This window comes from Lactuca virosa, chromosome 2, assembly GCF_052849685.1.
Source record: "Lactuca virosa cultivar CGN04683 chromosome 2, Lactuca_virosa_CGN04683_v6, whole genome shotgun sequence".
Lineage (NCBI taxonomy): Eukaryota > Viridiplantae > Streptophyta > Magnoliopsida > Asterales > Asteraceae > Lactuca > Lactuca virosa.
The window spans coordinates 124,478,183-124,484,182 of record NC_136427.1 but is presented as its reverse complement, the minus strand read 5'-3'; positions in this window follow the sequence as shown (position 1 = coordinate 124,484,182).

Genomic DNA, 6,000 nt, shown 5'->3' with positions numbered 1-6,000 from the left:
GTTTTGGGACTTTATTGTTGCAGAATAGACCCTAGGGCATCCTCTCTCCTGATATCTCCTAAAGTACTAACTTTAAAACACTCAAACTTATTCCAAAAAGCTTGAAAATTAGCAGAAACGGTTCTAACTTCTATTGAATTGAATGGTTGTACAGAAAAGAAATTTCGGGTTGTCACATCATCCCCCCGTTAGGAGGAATTTCGTCCCGAATTTAGAGTTTAAGCAAATAAGTAGTTACAAATAACTAAGTAAAAAGTCGAGGATATTTCAGTTTCATCTGATCCTCTCGCTCCCAAGTGAATTCAGGTCCTCGCTTGGCGTTCCAGCGAACCTTCACTATCGGGATACGGCTTTGTTTCGTTTGCTTGACCTCCCGGTCCATGATCTCTACAGGTTCTTCCACGAAGTTGAGGCTCTCGTTGATCTTGATCTCGTCGAGTGGGATTACAAGAGTCTCGTCGGACAGACACTTTTTCAAGTTCGAGACGTGGAAGGTAGAATGTACGTTACTGAGTTCGCGTGGTAAATTAAGTTTGTAAGCTACAGGGCCGATTCTTGCGAGAATCTCGAAAGGCCCTATGTATCTTGGATTTAGCTTTCCACGCTTTCCAAAGCGTATCAATCCTTTCCAGGGTGAGACCTTCAATAGAACACGGTCGCCCACCTGGAATTCCAATGGTTTCCTTCGTTTATCAGCGTAGCTTTTCTGTCGGTCTCTAGAGGCTTTCAATCGTTCACGAATCTGAACGATCTTCTCTGTCGTTTCCCAAATGATCTCCGGACCTGTGAGAGTGCTTTCAGGAACTCGTCCTTTAGCTAACTGGGTATCACCCACCTCAGCCCAGCCCAGAGGGGATCTGCACTTTCGGCCATAGAGGGCCTCGAATGGAGCAGCCTTTATGATCGTGTAATAACTGTTGTTGTAGGAAAATTCGACAAGGGGTAAATGAGTATCCCATGCTTTCCCAAAGTCGATCACACAGGCTCGCAACATATCTTCCAAGGTTTGGATAGTCCTCTCACTTTGCCCGTCGGTCTGTGGATGGTAGGCGGTACTCATGTCCAACCTAGTTCCTAAGGAACTTTGTAGCGACTGCAAGAACCTCGAAGTAAACCTACTATCTCTGTCCGAGATAATGGATATGGGAACACCGTGCAGTCGTACAACCTCCCTAATGTAAGTTCTTGTAAGCTTCTCCATCTTGTCTGTTTCCTTGATAGGCAGGAAGTGTGCGGACTTGGTCAATCTATCGACGATGACCCATATGGTATCAAGTCCACCCGTTGTCTTGGGCAACTTGGTTATGAAATCCATAGTGATCCGCTCCCACTTCCATTCCGGTATCTCCGGTTGTTGTAGAAGACCGTAGGGTTTCTGGTATTCGACCTTGACCTTGGCGCAAGTAAGGCATTTACTCACGAAGGTAGCAATCTCTGCTTTCATGTTAGACCACCAGTATAACTTTTTAAGATCCAGATACATCTTATCTGAAACCGGGTGGACGGAATAACGAGTGTTGTGCGCCTCGTTCATGACCAAGTCTCTGAAACCACCGCGTTTCGGGATCCAGATCCGATCCATGAGAAAATAAGCTCCGCCACCCTTAACCTCCAAGTTCTTATCCATCCCTCTCAGGGATTCAACCACCACATTTTCAGGTTTCAAAGCATCGAGCTGAACCTCCCTAATATGTGTGGACAAGTGCGAATGGATAGTCATAGTCAATGATTTGACTCTACGACCAGAATATTCTTTCCGACTTAGGGCGTCAGCTACCACATTGGCCTTGCTGGGATGATAACGAATTTCACATTCGTAATCACTGAGTAGTTCGACCCACCGTCGTTGTCTCATGTTGAGCTCCTTCTGGTCGAATATATGTTGTAGGCTTTTGTGTTCTGTAAAGATAGTGCTTTTTGTACCGTACAGGTAGTGTCTCCAGATCTTCAGAGCAAACACAACTGCTCCTAGTTCAAGATCGTGGGTAGTGTAGTTGACCTCGTGTGTCTTCAGCTGTCTCGAGGCATAGGCGATGACCTTACCTCGTTGCATCAGAACACATCCGAGCCCTTGATTCGACGCATCGCAATAGACAACGAAGTCTTCTATCCCTTCGGGGAGGGATAGTATTGGTGCGGTGCACAAGGCTCGCTTGAGCGTTTGGAACGCTCTCTCCTGCTTCTCTTCCCAGTCAAAGGCCACGCCCTTCTGGGTCAGTGTTGTAAGAGGTTTCGCAATGCGGGAGAAGTTCTGAATGAACCTGCGATAGTAGCCAGCGAGGCCTAGAAATTGATGAATTTCTATAGGCGTCTTCGGTGCTGACCAGCTCTCAATGGCTTTAATTTTGGAAGGGTCTACATGTATTCCCTTTTCGCTAACCACGTGCCCTAAGAATTCGACTCGTCGGATCCAAAATTCGCATTTCGAGAACTTCGCATAGAGCTTCTCCGAACGAAGTGTTTCTAAGACCTGTCGCAGATGTTGACTATGTTCCTCCTTACTACGAGAGTAGATAAGTATGTCATCGATGAAGACGATGACGAACTGATCCAAGTAAGGACGACACATCCTATTCATTAAGTCCATGAATACAGCAAGCGCGTTTGTTAATCCGAACGGCATCACTACGAATTCGTAGTGCCCATAACGAGTTCGGAAGGCTGTCTTCGGAACATCCTATCCGGATCTTAAGTCGATTTTTGAAAAGAAGTTCGCCCCTTGAAGTTGGTCAAATAAATCGTCGATACGAGGCAAAGGATAACGATTTTTGACGGTCAGTTTGTTGAGCTCCCTGTAGTCGATGCACATACGAAACGATCCGTCTTTCTTCTTGACGAACAAGACTGGAGCTCCCCAGGGTGAGAAGCTTGGTCTTATAAAGCCCTTGCTGAGCAGTTCGTTAAGTTGACAGGACAGTTTTTGCATCTCTGCAGGTGCTAGATGACAGGGCGATTTGGCTACGGGGGTAGCCCCTGGAACTAAGTCGATTCAGAACTCGACTTGACGTTGCGGAGGTAATCCTGGGAGTTCTTCTGGAAAGATGTCGGGAAAGTCGCGTACTACTGGAATGTTCTGAATGTCTTTTGTTTCTTGGCTCACATCGACCACATGAGCAAGGAATGCGTGACATTCCTTTCGTAAGAATTTCTGAGCTTGAATGCTCGAGATGATACGAAGGTTCGTGTCGGGTTTGTCGCCATAAACTACTAGGGTTTCGCCAGACGGCAGATTAAGGCGTACAGCCTTTTCGTAACACATGATGTCGGCACAATGAAGACTCAACCAATCCATGCCGATAATGACGTCGGAACTTTTAATTGAGACCGGCCTGAGATCGATCGAGAATGAATGGCTATCTAAAGTTAGGGTACACCCTATGTATATACTGCTAGTGCTCTCTGTCTTTCCATTAGCCATTTCTACAGTGAACGGTTCTTTAAGTGCTCGTGATTTTTGCTTAAGTAAATGAGCAAAGTTTTGGTTCACGAAACTCCTCTCCGCTCCACTATCAAACAGAATGCATGCATAAGAGTTATCGAGGAGAAACGTACCAGTGACCACTGTGGGGTCGGCAACCGCTTCCTCGTGGCCTATGGCCAAAACTCTTGCCACTCCACCGACATTCCCTGCCTTCGGGCAGTTTCTTTTGTAGTGGCCTACCTCGCCACAACCGTAGCAAGCTTGGCCCACTCCTGTGCCGGGAACTTGGTTGATTGGCCTCGCCGGAGCTTTACAGAAACGGGATGTGTGCCCCTTCCTGTTGCAGTTCATACACTGCATTTCCCGGCAGGCACCGACGTGGTGGAAGTTGCATTTGTTGCACTTAGGCAAACTTCCAGCGTACTGCTTTACCGGAGCAGCATCGGCAGGTGCTATCGTAGCATGAACTGCCACGACCTGCAGCTTTTTGGCAGCCTTCTTCTTCTTTTTGTCATCCCAGAACTTCTGCTTGGAATCAGCGGTTTTGGCAGGTTCTGAGATGGCTAGGGTCGTTGTTGCGGCCGGGGTACGAACCCCATGGTCTATGAGCGGCTGTGCCAATCGCTTGGCACTATCAAATGTAGTGGGGTTTGAAGCCAAAACATTTCCCTGGAATGGAGGCACCAGCCCCCATATGTACCTTTCGATCTTCTTTCCCTCTGTGTGAACCATGTTGGGACAGAGGGCCACCAGTTCGCAGAACCTGGCGGTGTAGGAGACTATGTCGGAGCCCTTCATGGTTAGGCTCCACAGTTCCTCCTCTAGCTTTTGGATTTCGCCCCTCGGGCAGTATTCCTCAATCATGAGGTCTTTCAAAGTTTCCCAGCCCATGTCGTTTGCCACTACAAGAGTTAGTGACTTGACATGGCTATTCCACCATGTCAGGGCTTTTCCTTCGAAAGTGCAAGCGGCAAACTTGACTTTACTCGCTGCAGAGCAGGAGCAAATCTCGAAGATCGACTCCGTCTTTTCGAACCATTGCGAGAGGGCAATGACTCCGCCAGTCCCTTTAAAGGACATTGGCTTGTAGTTGGAGAAGTCCTTGTAGGAGCACTCTCTCAAGCGCACAGGGATTTCACCATGATTAGATTGAACGGGGGTTCCTCCTCCAGTGGAACCAGAAGAATGATATTGTGCCATGGCTGTAGCCACAGCCGCAGCTACAGCAACATTTAGAGCTGCCGTATCGAATTGAGGAGCAGGTGGTGTTGCAGTTATCGGAGGATCGCGTCTTGTTGATCGACGTGGAGGCATCTTTTAACTATAAGTTTAGAAAGATGAATACATTGATAAAAATTTAATAGGACAATTGATGAAAATGACTCATGGACTAACTCTCCATAGCCCAACAGCACAATTGAATAGCACGATTGAATGTAGATCTAGAACTAACAGATGATAGCATTTGGATAATAATTTCCATGAGATTAGATATCTGTCAACAATACTGGAATTACAGATGTAATGAGTTCGGGAAAAATGACCTAGAAGTAGGTCTTACATCAACCAAGATGGGAAAATTTTGACAGAACTACGACCTAATCAAGACTTAACAGGTCTAAGATTTACAAAGATAGGAAATTATACTAGAGTTTTTACACAAACTAGGTTATATCCAAAAGAGAAGTCGATGAGACTCTATCGGCGACGAGAACTACTAGAGTGAGTTCTTGACTCCATCTATTCAAGTTTGTGGCCCACAGAAGTGTGGGTCCTTGAAATGTTGGACGATGGTTTGGGTTTAGGTCTTGAGCAGCTGGGGATTGGTTGTTGACTTCCGGCTTCGAGTCAGAATCATCAGAAAAGCCTTCAGCTTCGTGATCATCCAATGGGATTGGGTGATCATCTTCTGGCTCCTCTTCCAGCCATCCTTTATTGTCGTGGTTGGGGTAGTACGGGTCTCCGGGGATATGGAATCCAGCCATGAAATCTACGCGAGAAAAGGGATAAAGAAATAACTAAATAGACGCACTAATTAGATAATTATAAGATGATCTTTATCAGTTACTTCAACATTTGCGTAGTGCATACTAGTCATATGTAACCAAGACAGGATAGACCTTCGAATAAGTGACCCTAACTCTAAGCCCACAACCAAACAAGGAACAGGAAGTAAAGCAAAGATCACATATTCTAAGTCTATGATATCCTAGACACATATAACCTTAGTGTATCCACTCAGCAACTATTGACATACTAATAAAGACCTTTAGTTCTTAGATAAGTAATTAATAGTAACACAAAATACTCCTATAGTATTTTAAGTTTATGTTTTGTTCTATTGTTCTCGTTGTAGTAGTGTTGGTAAGTTTTTAGACTTGTTGCAACCTCACAACCACACTTAGGCACATGCTAATCACTCCTCGGATAATGTAGTTGATCAGGCTACATCTTCCCAGGGTTGACCATATGTCTCTAAGTCTACTTGTAATGCCCAACACTCGTAATACTTTTGTTCTGTCCTAGTGACACCGATTTTAGTATGAATGCAGGTATGTATACTTGGTTAAATATTTTAT